We start from the raw sequence: 18,157 nt of genomic DNA on the forward strand, positions 1-18,157 counted from the left end.
AATGAATATTCTATAAAACAAACGTAATAAAAAATATGAACAAAAAATGAGCAGAAATTCGTCACAAACAATAGAAAGACAGAAAAAAAGAAAATTGATCCAACAGTAATAATGTAAACCATCTAACAAGACACGAAATATTTACCCTCTAGGGCAAGAAGAATATAGTCTCACATTTTTCTACGCCAGCCATCACTAGGTAATCCACCTTTCATTCCTTCATTCCCCGCTAGCAACGCATCTTAAAGCTTTCTTCGCCCTGAAACAAACCAAAACGAACAAATGACTAGCTTCACCGAACCCTACAACCGACCAAAAATCAACGTCCTGAGAAACGAAGCCAACGGCGTCCACTAGTAACATCCCCGTTCAGTCTGAAGTCCACTCACTTCACGTTGCCCTCGAGCGAGTTCATGTTTCCTTGGAATACGACCAGCAAAAATACAACCGACCATCCGGCACAGAAGAAATGGCACGGAAGGAAACGAATCTCAATGGTCCAGCCATTTCTGTCACACCACATGACAGTTACGCTGTCAGTCAGTCCGCGTCCAGGAGATGGTATTCTAGTAGTATGTATATAAAAAATCATGAACCAAATATACAGATTTTGAAACGTCTATCAGGACTTTATCCTCCATGGTACCCGAACGACTTAGACACGTCTACCAAGACTTTATCCTTCGAGTACCATGAACAACTAACAAAAGCGAGAAGAGGAAAATGAAATCCGAGTATTCTACTCCCAAAGCAACGGTAAAGCTGTGCTGCGATTCTCAAGGAACCCAAGAGATGGTGACTTTGGTGACGCTACAGTGCGTCAGAAAAATGTATATTTCAAAATTCCTAAATATATCCCTTCCCTTTTCAACCGTTATGGAACTACCTTTCATGATTTCATGTGAAACGTTTCAACAAAACGACTTGAAGCTCGTCTGAACCGGCAATGCAAAATGTGTGTTATCTGCATTTGAAAAGAGCCAGCCAGCCTGTCAGCACGTGCCTTAAACATTCGACACTACCATTTACATAGCATGAACGGATCAGTAACATACGAGAGAAAAGCCCAATGCGTTGAGCTGCCTTCGAGTTTTGATAAACTACTTATTCAGAACATCCCGTTCGTAAATAATGCCGTTCTTCAACTTCTTGGCGCTACGCTCATCAATGAGGCTGATGACAATATAATTCAACAGCGTAAATCTAATATATTTACTTTATATATATATATACCTCACGTGCTAACGCACTATGATGGAGTTTCGCAAACTTATGCTTTTCTGTTCAAAGTTCCTCATAAACACTAACAATCCTTTCGATAATAGCTTGCAAGGCCCTTTCCATTAAGAACACATTATGCCTGAAGGGAACACGGAATACGGAATATGGTAGAGCCTCTAACCCCGCTCATAATGCACTCTTACCTCACTATCATGCATGGTTGAGACACGGACTACTTTAGGTTCGAAGTCTTTACATGTCAGCCAAACATCGCAATTGCCAAAACCAAAAGCTTTTCATGGTTCATTGTTGTGAAATTTATCCACCATGTTGTTGAGTATCGTTGTATTGCCATTATTTCCATCTACTACCAACGCAGTGCTGGGCAGACGCGTAGGTTGGAGTGCAATTTTCTGGGGATTAGCTTTTGATAAATTTCTACCGTCAAAAGCGCAACGAAGTATGCGAAAAGACCATTAGTGGAGTAAAATGGACCAGGATCTGATACCGGCGTGACTACACTATCATTTGACAGAAATGCCAAGATTCTCCAATATATTAGCGTTTGCAACAACGTTACTGCTGTCTCGTCAACAACACCATTGCTGGATATCTCGCAGCATAAGATCAACGCTAGTTATCAACATTGTTATTGCGTGCCTTCAAATATCAATCAATTACCATGTTAGCTTATTTCAAATGTTATACACAGTAAATGAGCTTTATTGATTCTTTTATAAATTTCGGGCCAATTTGCTACATTCGCAAACCTTTACGTAATTGAGCATGTCTATTTATTTGGGGCGGTCCCTTGGTACAGTCTTCAACTGCTACGAGTCAATAACATGTCCGTCTTGGGTTCAATCCTAGAATTAACCGTTCCCCCGAAGCAAGAACTATCCGACTGCGTGGTACTGAATAAGTCTCGAAAGCCAATATAGACCGGCATGTCCACGTAGGACGTTACGACAAATAGAAAAAACGTGTCACAAGACCATACAGAGTAAATATAAAAGTACAGGTATTGCCCGATATACCCATACTCGATATGCGCGTTTTCGGCATAATTTACCATTTGGTTGATTATCATAGCACATTTTAAACAAAAATTGTAATCTTCAGTTGGAATCACATCAAATAACTAATTGAGTGGCTAAAACCTACGTGATCAAGCAAAATTACACTAAAATTTGTTACAATTTCACTGAAACCCTCGAAATTCGATATACGCGAATATTCGAGATACACGATTGCCTCCTGTTCACATTAATAGCGTATATCGGGAAATACCTGAATACGTAATTCGGCTCTTCCAATAAAGTGTTGCTGACAAGTACACTACGTGGTTTTTTTTTTAAGAAAATCGATTATTTCGTACTACTGAAGTGAAACTCAGTAGATTGAAACATTGTTTTATTCATTACGATAAATTTTGGAATAACGTTATTACCTTCAAACATGAACGTTAGTGTATACTCGAAATAACGAACAAGGCATCAACCAACCAACGTCTATCAAACCCCCTACAGCGTGAAGAACAAATGACGTTCGTTTAAACAAAAGCGTACAAATAAATATAACGTCAGAAAGACCACGCTTCTTGTGCAAACAATACCAGTACGCACCAAAATAGGGTTCCTCCCGGTAGGGGCAACTGTCTTTACAATTGCTCACGTGCTCCAATGTGAGAGGATGTTTGATATGTGTTCTCATTTGTTTTCTTTTTTTTATTCCCATTCCATACCGTAAGCAACCCAGCAAACGAGTTAGAATTATTACATTACATCTGTAGCCAGACCCGTTCGCGTAGCCGCTGGGCGCCAGGCCATGAATTCAACCGCGAAGATGGGATCTACCCACAAGCTTCCATTTATTCTGCAGATGATGATGTCGCGACAAGATCAACGGCTTGCGTTAGATTTTCTCCATCTTCCACGCCAGAGTATAGACACTAGCAGCATACAGCGCGAATGGTCTGTCGTGCACGAAAAATTCAATATGCCCCGAAAGCTAGGGATTGTGATTATTTACTTAAACACACACATACATGCACACGCACAAACGCAAGTACGTACGTGCCGCGCTGCTCACAAAATTTCCCGCAGCTTCACCACAGCCGATCGAATTCTAGCAAGTGGATTTTTCGACTCCCGACTTTATTTCATAACCGAAGGAATACACAATTCAGTCCAATGTGATTCGGAATAAGAACGACTTTGGCGGCATCAACCTTTTCGCCTCCTTTACAACAGCCGCACACATTTTCCCGTCTACCCTGGTTTTCAATGGAATCAAAGGGGCAAGATCCGAAATCCCCTTAAGGCTCGGGGAAAAAGGCATCATCCAGAGAGAACCTGACTGAAAATGCCATCCATCTTATAGGAACGAAACCCACGGCAAACGGTTACAGTTTTCCAACCGTAGATATTCTCGCCCACACATACACACGCTTGGCCACACACACAACCCAATGGACTTCAATGGATACATTGGAAAGAGAGAAAGATGCAGCTATAAAATCGTATTTCACACCATCAACGGCTGAGTGATAAAAATGTTTGATTGAAAAGAAGAAAACATCTCTAAAGCTAAATCATGCTAGCAGTGCAGCACATAACGAACGTGCCACATAATGCACCACATAGCTAGATATTCTTAGTCGTTGAGTGAACAATGCTTTCTTTATGTTCTGAGTGCGTATTGGTAAAAAAAAGATATAAACAGATAAACAGCTCTTCCCGCGGTTCTGATCAACCGTTATGAAGATTTTAACGCATTACCAATGTAATGCTATCCAACAAACTCTAGCAAGCGAAACCACCCTCCTTCTATGCATCAAACCAACATCAATTTGATGTATCAATTGAAATCACATTTCCAATTCAACACACAAAGTTTTAAATGGCGTTTAGTATAGTTCAGCGAATGTAAGAATAAACATCCAACATAAACAAAACAAGCACCGCTGACGCATATACCTTTAAACATACCTATACAAAACAGTTACCTCTATTCCTAGAAGGTACGATTAGCCTAAAATCATCCCCAAAAAGGATGTCAGAGCATTTGTTTACTTTTTTTTTCAAAAGTTTCCACACTCTCGTTCTGCTCTAGCATCCTTTTTTCGATTCGCTTTATATATACCAACATAGTTTAGAATTTTTATGAAAACATTCTAAGCGACACGTGTTCTTCGAAACGTAGACTAAACATTCACCTCGAACATTAGCATTTGCTCCGAGAACGCTATTATTGAAGGCTTTGCTAGCACTTTATATACTTCAATGGACCACACTCAACCATTTTCCCTGAAACATTATAAACCAGCTTTTCTACATATTCAACAACATCAAGTTCCGTGAAAATATTTGCAGGAAATGAACTGCTCACTTCGAATCTTAAAAGTCGTTTCTGAACACAGGAAGGACGCCAGTCTTGCAAATCTGCACCATCGTTCAAGTGGAAACACGAGCTCAGCTCGTAATTCAACATTCCGTCCACGCTCCACTTCGAAGCAAAATGGCCCAAAAAGAACGATGATCTAATTGTAAGTACTAATTTGTTGAATTAGAATTCACATCCATTTAATTGAAATTTTCATTCCTTCTTTCGCGCTGTACACTTGCGCGACCAGGGTTTTGGCCGACGGTCGTCATTGTCATGGAGCAAACATTATTAAATAAAATTAGTATTGCACCGGTAAGCCAACCATTGTGTGTGTGTGTGTGTGTCTGCTGTTCGTGCTGCTGTTCGTAATGGTGCTGGACAGCCGCACTCTTCTCTCTTGGCATGGAGAAGATTTCAACAAAACGAAACTAAAGCACATTCAATCGGAACGTGAAGTAAGCCCATAACCGCGAGAAAACGACATGCGGCTTCTTCAACATCTTTTTTTTAGTTCCTACCTCAAGTGCCGAGTAAAACAGTGCCCCAAACTCCCAGACACGTGACAAAGTTCATACAACCATTTCCTTCTGGTGCTGAGTTTCCCACAATGAGTGGATGCTCTACGGTTTGCTTCCTACCAAGCAGCAGTGCTACTTTTGCCCCACGCTCTTATCTTGCCGGCCTTTCTAGCGATAAGCTGGGTTTATATTCAGATCGAGGATCTTGATACTGATGATTCGTTCCGCCCTCTCCTTTGCTCGCCGGAAAAGGGATAAAGCCGCGAAGGTTTCGTTTGATTTCAAATCCCTATCCACGCAACGCATCGAAGAAGATTCGTCCCTCTGCTTTTTAGCGGCTAACAAAAACAGAATTTCTCAACTCCGTTTCACCACACCAAAGGTGGAGGAGGGTACAAAAATCAACCATAAAAATGCGGTTTTTATATTCAGATCAGTTTTGCTGCCATTTCCACACATTTCCTCTACCCTCTTGCGCGGGAGCTACCCTTGCCTTGCCAACTGTCCAGCGCCAAAACTCTCAATTATTCGGAACCCTCCCGGAAAACGCACCCGGAACTCTTCAGTCTTCAGCAGTAAGATCCCTGCGGGAAAAGGAGAGCAAGGAAAGGAGAAACCGAAAGCAAGTATTCGACGAAGAGATGTTTTGCGACCCGAAACACCCATCTTGGTACGCGAGCTGTTGGAGCGGCCCCGCGCCGAAAGACTGTCGTAATAACGAGCGCACGAAAAACTCAACGCTTCAACGAACGATCTGCCGATTTTGCACGGCGTCGGAAGGGATAAGAAGATGGTAAAAATATGTACTCCTCGGAAAGGCAAGCCGCAACACCGAAAGGAAGGAAAATAATGAGCAAACCACCACGAGCCAAGAGGGAAATGCTGCCGCTCGATCGACACCCGCTTTTGATGTGCGAACGAACGAAACGGATGGGGAAAAGCTTTGCATAAACGTAAAGTTAGCTTTTTACAGCCAAAAATGTGCCATCAAGACGTGGCTGCCAGTATGGACGGCCGACGTTCGGTTAATGTAGGATATTGGATTCACTTTCTACTTCCGCTTATGCACTCGCGGGGTATTTATTCTTCTTATTTTTCTTATTTCAGTTATATGTTTCAATGCTCAAGGATTGTGATTTGGTGGGAGGAAAAATATCAGGAATATTATGCTATAGCAGTAGTTTGCGTTCCACTAACTATTCGTCAGCTGTTTGTTAAGAACGAGATGAATAGGATTTAGTAGCTCACTATTGCTATGTTGTTGCTTTTAAAAGTATCGCATAATTTTGAAATACATTACACAAATCATTAAAATAAATTTTTAATCTACATTTGATCAAATACAACCATGCAAAAACGCCCAAACATTTACAACATTCAATATTTGGCCAAATATTCAACAAACATATTAAAAGCAAACCATAACTATAATAATAAAATATGTGCTGCTTATACAAAAAAAACAATGCAATAAAATCAGCATTGCAATAACCATCTTAGAACCGGTACTCGTAAATGGACACATAAACAAACCCTGCACCAAGGCCGTTCATTGAACGTCAAGACATGTTGGAGCGATCATGTATGATTTTTTTTCTTCCCTTTCACACTTTCAACCCTGCTTCATATTTCCTACAACAAGAAATGCTGCTTGTTTGATGGGTTCTTATAATTACTTTCGTTGCTGCTTACCGTGTGCGGAATATTTCAATAAAATCGGGCAATTTCAGTTAAGCCGATTAAAGAATGCACGAAACTGTATCTCGCTAACCACTCGCTCAGATCGAACGGCATAGGGTCAGCACTGTAATTTGCATGTTTTTATGCTTCAGTTGAACGTTGAGCTCGTCATCGTCATACGCACACAAACACGCACACACACACACTCATACACGGATTTCGCTACAGCCAAGCTACAGAACGTAACAGCAGGAGGAAAACTTGTGCATCAAACACAGCAAACCACTACACACACCCGTTTGCGGAACGCAATCGCCCCAAACGCCTTCACGCATAAATTCGCCCACGCACAACTGGAAACATTCACAACATTCTTTTCGACAGCGTTATTATGATACACTATGCTTTATAGCAACATTATCACTTCCACCGTTGCCCCAAAATGTTACCATCGATTTACTCATTTCGCGAACCGGATACACTGAACGGCATCATCCGGCATCGCACAGATTATTACGAGAGGATGGGAAAAATCAATACTCTTACTCCGTACACAAATTTGTATACACTTTTCATCGCCAACGCGAATGACGGCTAGACAACATAATACACTTTTCCGCACAACATGACGCTTTCGAGCCTGATATTTATTTCCTCCCTAAGAACACACACTTTTTCACTCATTCAAACGCATCGATAAGATGTAATTATTGAGTTGCACGGCGAATTTTATGCCAATTGTTGCCAAAATCACTGTTTTACGGCCAATCTGCAGCACCAATTTACAATAAACATTTTTTTCACTATAACAACACGATAGTGATGGTCACGCCGGATTGGAGCTGTCATTCTGAAATCGGTCCGGAATTGTTTCGATCCTATCCAAAATCTAGAACTAACAGCTCCAATATCTACGAACGGTTGTAAACAAATTAAAATTTATGATTTTCGGTAACGATATTATTATAAATGATCATTGGTCACAGAAACATTTTAAATGTGGTCATTGAAATCACATTACGCATTAGTAAAATAATAAAGCAGCAGTGAGATGTATTATACTATTTTATTATTTTTCAGAAGTATTACACTTTTTTTAAAAAAAGCATCACTCAACCTAAACATGGATTCATATTGAGTCGTTGCTAAATATTCTGCAATATTATTTTCTTTTTCAGCAGGAACGGTTAAAAAGATCGAATTGATTAAAATTTCAAATAAACTAATTTTTAATAAATGGTTGTTTACGAGATGAATACGACATACATTTACAATTTCATTATCAATACATTTACAATTTCATTATCAATAACTTACCAAGAACATTATTTTCTAACGCAAATGTACACCACCACGGCAATAACACACCAGTTTGCTTGAAAAATACTACGCGTGATTTTATTTTCTTGCTCAAGCATGCGCGCTGCTTTGAAACGACGGTTCCTTCAAAGCATAGGAATTTAAACACGATAGAAAAAAACAGCAAATGCCAAAGCTTTCAAAACACCAATACCATCTCGTGTAATGCATTCAAATCAGATTGTTTGCTTGGATTAATTTTAAAATGATATAAAATATATGGCTATGGGATGGGAATTTTTTTTTGTACAATTTTGTTTTAATACTGATTTGCATTCGCACGAAAACACGTGTGTCTGCAAATGATTCAAAATGAGCAACGCTAATAATATTTAATTCACCACAGCTTGTAATTGAACTAACAGTAATAACTTTAACAACTCTCTTTTCTAAATAGCATCACATCTGCCGAAGGAAACACTCTATGTAAACGAACCAATATTAAATCATCATCGCTTCGGGTCTTATCGTTGACACCATGAGCCAGAGCCGTCCTTATCAACATTCACCTAACTGCACCAGCAACTGTGTTCCCACCATACAAATCAATGTCAATCTAGGCTACGCAAAAACTAATCACACCGTGTAGCAGCATGGAAACAACTGAAACGTGTCATGCTTTCGACACCCCTTCCAGTCTGGCGCCTCGGTCGCGTTGAACATAAAAAAGTCATGACGTTCGCGGCGGTCGAGTGCCATCGTCCAGTGCTTACCGCCGCAGAGCTATTCGTAGTGGAGAATCTCATGAGGAATCTAGCACCGTCACGGGACTATATTTGATGATCAAGCGTTCCTCATTCGTTTTATTTCTCTTCGAGGGCCATTTTTTGCCCTCATTTTGCAGTCTGCATTGCAATCCTTTAGCCTCCTTACGGTTCCAATTTCTGAACCCTTTCCCCTATCCTATTCAGCAGCGAACGTACCGAACGGCTCTATCGACCGCAATTCAACCGACATTGCTTGGGGTTTTGCTCTGAAGCGATCTCTACTAGGTTGATGGTGATGGAGGATGCTGGCAATCGGGCAGATTCCAACACATTGTCGGTGCCCTCGCCGCGAGACAAATGATAATGAGAAAGTTGAGAACTTAATCAGCGGTGAAGGAAGCTCCAGTGGCAAAGGCGATGGCGACTGTCGATGAAGGTATCGGATAGGCAGCAGCGTATCGCGCCACTACACACACAAAAAAAGTGCCCTACACACCGAATGCAGGATGGTGACTAAGATGAAGCACCATTTGCTAACAAGTGGCTGACACAGCTTGGGTCCATTTTCAATGGGGGTGTAACGCATTCAAAGGTAGGTGAAAGGGTTCTTTCAGGCGTGAAAAAACGAAATGACATTGACAAGATAGTGATCTTTAAGGAAAGGATTCAGATTTCTAGGAAGAATCCAAATATGTACAGTCAGTCCAAAAAGTATTCATCTAGCTGAATACATTGTTGAAAAAGGCGAATTATGGCCGCAATAGGCATGGGTTACTAAAAGTAAAGCACACGCATTGCTAAAAAATAAGCATTACAATAGTGCAATAAAAACAATTTAAAAAAACTAAAAAAAGTCGTTTGGTTGGCGCGCAAAAAGTATTCGTCTATCAGACTTTTGGCGTAATATGCGTAAGAAATCAAAGGTTATGGAATCAAAATATGTCTTGATCTTGTTTTTTATTGCATTTATGACTATTAGTGACCAATGCCATAGCTCAATTGAACCTAAAACAGGGCGCATTTTTGACCCACTCATCCTATAAGACTTGTTGCAATTAATCTCTGGGAGAAATATTGCATTTCCAGATCACGTGGCCTAGTTCCATTGAAACATTTGCAATTGATATCATATTGAGAGTCTACCAAATCGTTTTCATCAGTATAGTTTCAGCTGGTTTCGTGTTTTGGGCAAATGACAATGCCTTGTATGTTCTCTCGCTCGACTGAGCTTAACACATGTGGTACTTTTTAAGTACAATTTCTCAGAACTGGCACCCAAAGTACTGCAACTGCATGAACTGCATGAATGTGTTTCCCAATCTCGTCTCCTATAAATTTAAATCATTTTTCTAGCTCACCTTTCCTCACTGAGTCCTAGTATCATGACATCATGGTGCTACCGTTACACGAGATTTTGCTGCTGCATCTTAGTAGACTGTTTTCGTTATTAGAGTTTAACTTGTGTTAATATGTTAGTAGAGCCTAATTTGAAATGATTTTTTTGAATTACTTGATGCTGCTTACCATATTTGGCCACTCTCTGCGTGTGAGACTATTCAAACAAAACATTTTTGTAACAACTCATCCATTCAAGCCATAACATGACCAGCTACAATGAAATGAAACATGGCCCATCAACCAAATGTGATCCTTATATTTTCCTGATCTTATTGGCCATCATAAAATGCACTGATTCTTGGGTTATATTTGATTTTTTGGACATTCAAACGCTTCTTTCGTTACATAAACGGTAAATGATGACTGCTTACATGATAGTTTGACACACAATTAGTGTCCAGAAATTGCCAAATGCTGATCAAATGAAGCAATGAGGCCTCTCATATGTTTTGTAACCTTTAAAAATGGGTAGGATAGGTTATGCACGGGAATGAGATACGATTTTCGCCATCATGTTCCATTCCTTTAACTCCCCCACCTCTAAGTGCCTATCTGACCGCTTGAAGTGCTATTGAAATGCATTAATTTAGAATGAAGGCACTAGGCAGATTGATAATAATAAAATTAATTCATATGTGCATAATGTTTGGCCAGCGTAAATGAGTAAAAAGCTATATAGACGAATATTTTTTGTGCGCCAATCAGACGACTTTTTATAGTTTTTAAATATTTTAGTTGTTATTGCACTATTTAATGATAATTTTTTAGCAGTACGTGCGCATTGATGGTCCTTTTATCAAACCTGATCATACTTTTGGCAACTCATGCCTATTGCAGCCATAATTCGCCTTTTTCTACAAAGTATTCAGCTAGACGAATACTTGTTGGGCTGACTGTATCTTCATTGGCTTTGTCGTTTTTTACACTAAATTATTCAAATAATTATTAGTATCCTTCACTATGAGCATAATTTAGCAAATAAAACATTAACTACCTGCTACTAATTCACAACATCATATGCTGGTTCAAGTGGCTTCAAGCTGACATGCCGTTAGTTTATCTATTATATTCTAGCTAACAATTCGCTTCGTAATGCAGAAACTATATTTTTCACAAACATCACCATCGTACAACTTCCCACCAACTGCCGAAGCAATCTTTCGTTTACTTTCCGTAAGCTGCTTTCGGAGCTTTGCTAATTGAACGGAAACACAAATGCAATGTAATCGAGTGTCATCGAACAAATACCTCCCCATCACTGCTGGATGGCACGGTAACGAGCTACACAACAGCCAATACTCATTTATCAAAATCCCCAAAACCGGTGCATCATTTATCTTTACCCATTTTCCAATAGTGTCTGCCAAACGTCTGCCCTTTGAAAGGAGCGCGTTCCTTTGAGATGTTCCAGACGATTGTTCTACTTTTAGTCCTTTTTTGGTAAGCGATACCCAACATGACACCGTACCAATCCTTATTGAAAGTTGTAACTGAGCGAACGGCGCAAAAGGGGCACAAACCGGGCAGGAAAACCTGTGTAATCAATGGGTGTTGGAGCAAAGGGGTGGAGAAAATACAGCATAAGAGAAACAAATGCATGTACAACCGTCAAAGCGACACCATCTTCGGGGCTTTATGCGTACCATTTCCATTTGGTCGGTCGCAAACGGGTCGGTTCCATTCGTCTATAAGTGCTTCGAGTGAGCCATTGTGCCACCATGCCCCGTTCAACATTGCATTGGCATGGATGGAGCTAGCTAGGAATGGTAAGTGAATGGAGGTTCGAAAGGGGAGGCATGATTAGGGAAAATAGAATATTGTTCACGGTGTCGATTTCTATCTTGCGCTGGTAAGAAGACGGTTTAAAAAAAATGGTCCCTGCACATCTCGTGCTTATCAGTCGTGCTCGGACGAACGATTTTGACTGCGCAAAATTGAGCACAATCCAGGCAGCGCAATTGCAGACGGGCAGGGAAACTGTTTGTTTAAAGCATATCATTTTTTGTTATACCTATTAACAAAACATCCCCCCCCCCCAACCCAACTCCCTTACCACCAATCATGATTGGAACGATTGTGCTGGTGGAATGCCTCATCATTGAATGCGTTGCTGTGTATAAGAATAATCGCTGTATGTTAGCGATGGAATGAAACCGTAAGTGCACATAAAGAATGGTGCACAAAGTTTTTACTTTTTTGTTCGTCGAATCTTCAGAACGGAAATAATAGTTTTTCTTTTGCGCCAATGCATGAACGACCCAATAAAAAATGTACAGCGCTGCACCACAGCACAAAAGCATTCGTCAAACGAGGGAAATCTATAAGAGAGAGAGAGGAGAATGAGAAAGAAAAGAAAAAGCTTCTGCTGCTACTACTAAGCGCCCATTTCTAGTCGCGGAAAGGATCCGGGCTGCGCGCAGCACTACAGCGAATGGGTATTATTCACTGAAAATACCATTTATACTTCTGCCGTTCCATTTGCCCGGCCGCCGCAACGTGTCCTTTTTTCGTTTTCATCATCACCGATCCACTGCGTCCCGTTGCACCGCACGTTGAGGTGTGCTCTATCTTCAGTGGGGTTCAGTGCTGCCTGATAGTGACGTTTTTCTTTGTGTGTTTGTGCAGCTCTTTGTGTTCGTATATTGTTATCTCTTTCATAGTTTTTCATTTCACCCAGGATCGCTACCCGGAGAACTCCTCCTCCTCCTTCTCCTCTTCTGCCCCTTTTTTATGCTATTTACACACTAAGCCATCAACCGTCTTGGGAAACGGAATGAGCCGGTTGAGAAAACGGAAGGAGAACTTAAAACAAAATTGATATCACTTTCAAAAGAAGTTGCCGAGTTCGGGGTACGATTCAGCAAAACACTGAACTGAAGCGAAGCAAAATCGATCGTATGCACAAGGGTTTTTTTTCAATATATATTTTTAAATGGAAATTCAAAATCAATAATAAGAGGATGACGCATCAAGAAGACAACCTGACACAAGATATGTGGAAACAACAAAAAAGCCACCACTAACAAACGGCATCACTCGTATGTGGAAAGTGTTTGATAAGAGGAGGAAAAGTAAAAGCTGCGGCAAAGATGACCCCCTCCCCCAACACATACATACACATACACTCGGCCAAAAGCATTGAAATCTGGCAGAGAAAATTTCGGGACGCTTTGAATTTGTTGCTCCATCCGAAAGCGCGGACAAAGCGCGGGCAGAAGAAAGCTCTTTAGTGCTCGTTCTTCGTGCCATTCTGTGTGTGTGTGTTTGTGTATGTTTGTCTGTGCTTCGCCAGCAGCCAAAGAAAAGCGCACGCTTTTCACCACCACTTCTCGCCCCGTAATGGAAAGTTTCAATGGATTTCCGAAAGCTACCGCGATTGTTCTGAATATGATGTCCCATTATGGGTCGCATTATTTATGTTTCGGCGTCTTTTTTCCAGTCCCGATTCCGCCCCAATGTGTGTCCTACACCACTACAGGACGAGAGAGAGAGAGAGAGAGAGAGAGAGAGAGAGAGCGAGAGAGAGTCCCAGACGCACGACCTGGACCCATGTTTCCTAACGATTATGCATCGATGGGCTACCGTCGCTTTCCAGGAACCTCTCGACGAAGCGGGAAAAGTTTGCATATTTTTTGTCATTGTTGTTGTTGTTGTTGTTGCTGTGTGCTGTTGCTTCCACTCTAATCGTCCATCTCAGCCGGGCTCTCGTGTCGGGCAGCATCAGTACGCAAATAATGAATTTTCCAGCTTCAGCTGTTCACGGTGCTATTGTGTGTGACTTCTGCACGAGTCTCTAGTGGGGATACTTTTCCAGCGTTTTTAAGAAGAGTTGTTTACGGCACAATGGAGAAGTCAAAAAGATTTATTACCTAACCGAGCCGGTTTTGGCCAGGCTCGGGGCCAACGTAAAGCGATTATGTAAAACTTTCGTCAAACAACACACATACACACACATACACACAAACCGGGTGGCAGTGGCGGCCAATATTGGCAGCAGGATTTTATAGAAAAACCGCACAAAAGGTTTGCCCATTGGAGGGCACTTTTCTTTCCTTCATGCGCCATGTTATTAACAGTTGAGTTCATCTTATAAACGGAGAACTAAACATAGACTACAGTGAACTATTGTGAAGGTACACGGGACTACTACAGATCGTTGTTTGATTCATTAGATCTATTCATATAGCGGGCGGAGAAAATCCGGTTAACTGCGAATGGTATTTATACTAGGACTGGTTATTTCAGCCCGGTTACATGGCTAAGCAAACGACTTCCTTATACTACCAAGGCATATGCAAACACTAAGCCATGCTATATTTTTCTTTCGTATAGAACAGTGGTCTCCAATCTTTCCAGTTCGCAGGTCGCATTGCTTCACAATTAATGTTGTTGTGGGCCATTTTGACGCTACCTTTAGAATGAGTGAAATTTCAATTCTCGTATTAACTATCAAATGCTAACTGAATATATCAGATTTCTACAAATTTCGTCTAATTAATTTTGATTTTCGTCTTTCAAAAGTCGTAAAAGTTTGAATTGATTAGTCAGAAAAATATGCCATTTACTTTAACCTTTTCAAGGATATTGCGGGTCGCATTACAGGATTTCTCAAGCCAGTTAAATATCGTAACAATATTTTTCGAACACGTTAAACGATTGTCAACATCGTACATACAATTCGAATCCATAAACTTTTTCCAATTTTGTAACACTAGGTTTCGGACCCGTTAAATCCCACCTCGAATATGGAGAATATATGATTCCTTACTCTCTCTCTATCTGTCTCTCTCTCTCTTTCTCTCTCTCTCTTTCTCTCTCTCTTTCTCTCTCTCTCTTACTCTCTCTCTCTCTTTCTCATGGCCTAGTCTATTTTTTTTTCTCCTTGATGCTCAGTCCCTAGTTGCAGCCTCCCATCCATGTAAACACTCGGTCTTGCTTCACCTGAATCAGCCATCGAGCTGTGCTCCACTGCGCGCCTTGCCGAACTTGGGGTCGCTGTTGAACAGCTTCTTGGTGGAACATGAGTCCGGCATCCTAATAACATGCCCTAGCCATCGTATCCTACCAGCCTTCATCACTTCGTACTTCGCCTTCGTCGCATTGATTCTCAATCCAATTCTTGCTGCTTCGCAGTCAAGTATACTCCTCACACACCTTCGCATTCGTCTTTCAAATGATGTTGACATCGAAAGAAAATGGGTTGAGAATAGGATACATGCATTAGTAAGGAATTGGAGGAATTGACATCGAAATTAAAGATGTTGAGCTCAATGGCAAACGTTATTTATTCTATTGGAAAACCCTCTAATAATCGAAATAATGAATTGGAAATCGTCGATCAGCCCATGCTTATTTTGTTCGGTTCGGTTCCTTTCCAGACCGTCTCATTTAGCAAAGACTGACAGTCTGGATATTCGTGGTACAAATAAGCGTAGTAAGCCTTTATACGGCCAGCCTAGCCAGCAAACAGAGATTATTTTCATTCCATAAATGTAATAATACATAATGATGTCTAAGAATTTTAATGTATATTCAAATTTTATTGACTTGTCCTTTAGTGTCCCGAAATGTACAATGTCATATTCATACTGCATTACGTCTTATTTGAGAAGCGCATAGTTTATAAGACATTAGTTGTAATTTTGTATGTAGTAGTGATGGGAGCTCGGAATCGGACCTTCCCGATTCTGTGCTCGGAATCAATTCCGGAACCGATTCCGGAGCCGATTCCGTAGCCGATGCCGGAGCCCATTCCGGAGCCGATTCCGAAGCTGACTCCGGAGCCAATTCCAGAGTTGACTCCGGAGTTGACTCTGTAGCCGAGTCCCAAGTCGGCTCCGGAATCGATTCCGCGATCAGAATAGGCTCTGGAATCGGAATTGACCTGAGAATCGCAATTTGCCCCGTTAACGGAATCATAACTCCAGAATTAGTATTAGCTCCGGAATGTGAACTAGTTCTTGAATTGGAAAAAGAAGTTTTAGAAGCGAAATCAGTCCTTGAATCTCCATGAGAATGGATCTTTTGCAAGTATTTTTTATTTTTTCGGTTATCAATACGTAGTATGTTTGGAACCAAACGCCTATTTTTATGGCGATGCCAAAACTGACTGCGTTTGGAAGCCGATTCTAATTTAGGAGTTAATTCCGATTCGAGAGCCGATTTTGATTCCGGAAACGATTTCGATTCCGTAGTCGAAGCTGGAACCGATTCCTATTCCGGAGCCAATTCAGGAATCAAATATGGAGCCGATTCCGGAATCAATTATGGAGCCGATTCCGGAACCAATTCCGAAGTCGATTCCGAAATCGATCCCGGGAACTATTCGGGACCTACTATTCGGAATCGATTCCAGAAAACTGCGGAGCTAACCGGAACCGATTCCGACAAAAACTTCATTTTTCTCATCTCTGGTTTGTAGGCCATGGAGGCTCGATACCTTAATAATAAATAAATAATTGGAATCGAGATAAAAACAATATTCGTGGCACATAATTTTGCTTAAGAAATAACGCTTTTTGTTTTTTTCAAACAATTTTTAATGTAGATAAAACAAACATTACTTACTAAACAATAAAACAAACGCAATACTAAACAAAAATAAATGAAAACATTTTATGACATACCTGAAGGTGTTCAGCAAGGCACTTGTTTTGTTACACGGCTAGCTTTATCGAAATATGTTGAAATAGTATTTTATTCGTTTGATTGTTCATTAATTGTTCACAGAACTAAAACTTTTTTGCTCCTAAAATATCACTTTCCCATCATCCCTGGACGGAAGATCGATGGTAGATAAAAAGACGAACAAACTTTGTACGGCGTATAAATGTGACAAGCATAGTATCGTGCTTTGATGTTATTTCGAAACCACAACCCTAGTGCGGTTGCAGGGACAAATTTCCCGTTCCTTCCCAACATGAAGGCGGCGAGATGTCAACGAACCGGATAGCGAGGTTCTGCTTGAGCTGGAAACTAAAAATAAAGTTCTACTCATTCTGTGCCATCGATTATGACATACATATTCCGAGGCCGGCACAGAACAATCGGTGTTATTTTAAATGAACATAATCGTTTGCACCGCATCAGAGAAGGGACGAAGATACTCCTACTAGGGCAGAGGCGAACGCCCGAGATGCTTGATGTATTATGATCGGAAGTGCTGTTGAGCACGTTGGACGGCCGTCTTCGCAAACGGTCCCAAGTGCACCCTGACTGAAACCACCCATAATGCGCAACCTTTTGTCCTGCCAGAGAAGCTTTCTGCGTTGGATTGTGCTGTTTTATTTGTCTCTTTTTCACCCGATGATAACGGAAGGACGCCGCAACAGAACAAATTTGTTTCCGGCTGACTGCCTTACCACATGCAAACACACACACACACTCACTCACACGGAGCATCGATACACGTGGATTAGTGCTGTACGGTAGTCACGTGTTCGTTCGTGTGTTTTTTTGCCCTCGCACCGAGATCCCCGTGTGAGTGTTCTTCAGCGGCTGAAGCACTCGGCTTTATCCGCAGTGAACATGTGCGATGAGTATCAGAAATCAATGATCATCAAATATTTACTTACAGCACGGAACACCGGTTTCCGATTTCGCTCCAGTTAGAAACATGCGGCACACGGTGCTGCGGTTTTAAAGAGCGTTTTTTCGCCCACAAATGTGGCTTTCACTGTGCTGTACGGCCATCGCATTTTTTTTTCCACCCCGAATCGCCTGCTCACGATGCGAAGAAGCTCAGGATTTGGTGGAAGACACCGTCCGGGAAATAACGACAGTTTTGGGCTCACGACCGGAAAATGGTCAGTGATGAAGAGAGGAAAAACGAAACGAAACTGAAGCGTTGCAAAAACTTCATCAACCTGTTCGGTGTTGCTGCGAAGG

At 41.1% G+C, this 18,157-nt stretch overlaps 1 protein-coding gene across 9 annotated transcripts in view; it reads right to left on the reverse strand.

Moving 5' to 3' along the window:
- Positions 1-18,157, reverse strand: part of LOC120959085 (tyrosine-protein phosphatase Lar) — a 226,038-nt gene that overhangs the window by 192,423 nt on the left and 15,458 nt on the right. For 5 of the 9 annotated variants that reach the window (XM_049610036.1, XM_040382255.2, XM_040382252.2 and 2 more), the window contains exon 1: positions 6,819-7,630. The exons of the other annotated variants lie outside the window; for them this stretch is intronic. The gene's annotated coding sequence lies outside the window, so the exon portion shown is untranslated. Of the gene's footprint in view, positions 1-6,818; positions 7,631-18,157 lie in introns of those variants that run through there. 9 annotated transcript variants of the gene reach the window in all.

Source organism: Anopheles coluzzii, chromosome 3 (assembly GCF_943734685.1).
Source record: "Anopheles coluzzii chromosome 3, AcolN3, whole genome shotgun sequence".
Taxonomy (NCBI): domain Eukaryota; kingdom Metazoa; phylum Arthropoda; class Insecta; order Diptera; family Culicidae; genus Anopheles; species Anopheles coluzzii.